Source organism: Tupaia chinensis, unplaced genomic scaffold, assembly GCF_000334495.1.
Source record: "Tupaia chinensis unplaced genomic scaffold, TupChi_1.0 Scaffold147350_1, whole genome shotgun sequence".
Taxonomy (NCBI): Eukaryota; Metazoa; Chordata; class Mammalia; order Scandentia; family Tupaiidae; genus Tupaia; species Tupaia belangeri.
The window spans coordinates 208,198-210,031 of record NW_006207201.1 but is presented as its reverse complement, the minus strand read 5'-3'; the positions used below and the strand labels follow the sequence as shown (position 1 = coordinate 210,031).

The following is a 1,834-nucleotide window of genomic DNA, read 5'->3' as shown; positions in this document are numbered from 1 at the left end:
GGAATGCCCAGAGCAGTGTTAGAATTGCCCATGGCAATGGCAACGGTAGTTATACTGGAAGGGAGACTGCTGGTATTCTCAGACCATAAGTAGGGCACATGAAAGTCACTTCAATTGAGGTAGATAGATGATATAGCTGCTGGAAAAAGGTGATTTATTTGGGCCCACATGATGCATGCTAAGAATATGTAGGCTTTGGGAGAGTGCAGAACTATGGAGGCCTCATGGAGGTGGGTCAGCTGTGTGCATGATTTTTCTTTCATACTTTTTATTCTTTTTATATTTTTAGCACAATTTAATAAAATGATCTTTCTCAAAAATTCTCTTAGCATTTTTGTCAGAAATTAATGTTTCATTGTCTTTTTGTATGCTTGTGCTGTGCTGAGAAGCTGTGCTAGATTATAGGGCTGTAAGCTGGGGATCCTGTAAGTGTAGGTCCACTGGCTGTATAGGCCTCCATGCAGTGTGAGAAAGCTGAATTGGGAGAGTAGGCAGAACTGCTTTTTCTACTAACTCTGAGAGCCTGCGAGTCACTTGAAACAGCCTGGATATTGGGCAGGGACACTCGTAGTAACTGCATACTGGAAGGGGGAAGCCAAGAGCATTTTAATCTCTTTGAGAGTAGTTCATATTCTTCAGTCTCATGTGAGGTGTTGTCTAAAGTCCTCTGTACCTAGATACTATGTGGGGTTTTCAGTTTCCCGGGGAAGAAGACATCTGGAAGCCTCAGTCTCTTGGACTCTTACCTGGATGACTGATTTTCCAGGGGACATCTATATAAGTTTCTTAAATCTTGGTAACATAATCCCCACTGACTGCACTTGTCCATGGATTTCAAGATGCTGAGCACTTAGATGCTGGGGGTACTGATTTATTATGGCTCAGCTGCTGGACTGGATCTGTTCCCCTTTGTGGAAGTACATTGGGGCAAGACTACTGACCTCCAGGGCAGGATATACTTTAGTTGTGGCTATGCTCCCAAAATGGTGCCATGTTATTGGAGCTTGGTTTTCAGGAATAAAAAGAATCCAATATTCTTCCTTTCTGTGTTAGTATATCTACAAAGACTCCAGGAAACTCACTACTCTACATAACATTGTGGCTTTTCTTTAACCGGAACTGCAGATATCTGAGGTGGGGTGCTGAAAGTATTTTACTGTCTGTTTCAGATAATGGGAAGCTCTTCTCAGCTGCATATTAGCCAGAATATCCAAGACCACAGATAAAGACATGATACTAAAACTGGCAAGAGAGAAACGAGAAGTGACATACAAAGGTCATTCCATCAGGCTAACACTGGAACTCTCAACGGAAACAATGCAAGCTAGGAAAGAATGGAAAATGTATTGAAAGTGCTAAGAGAGAAACAACTTCAATCAAGATTATTGTTTCCTGCAAGATTATCCTTCATATGGGAAAAAAAGATTAAAATCTTCTCAGACAAACAATACCTGAAAGAATTTGCCAGCATCAGATAAGCTCTTCAAGAAACCCTGAAGAGGGAACCAGCAGTTAGCGTAATGGCTATGTCACTGGACTGCCATGTAGTCAACCACGGTTTGCATCCAGGACCCGGTGGCTTAAAACTCACACCGGGAGTGTGTGCGTGCGTGCCCAAGATCCCGAGAGGAGAATGGAGGAGAAGGGATTGCGGCGTGACCATCCCCCCTGGGGGGTGATTTCTAGCTTTCTGTCTCTATGTCTCTCTCTGTCTGTCTGGCGAGCACACACGCCCTATAGCAAAAAACAAAAACAAATAACAAATAACAAAAACAAAAACAACAAAAATAAACCTCCAAAAAAAAAAAAAGTAAAAAAAAAAAAAAAAAAACCC

General features: G+C 42.0%; 1 pseudogene; it reads right to left on the bottom strand.

Moving 5' to 3' along the window:
• Positions 1–1,834, bottom strand: part of LOC102485340 (monofunctional C1-tetrahydrofolate synthase, mitochondrial-like) — a 69,914-nt pseudogene that overhangs the window by 2,410 nt on the left and 65,670 nt on the right.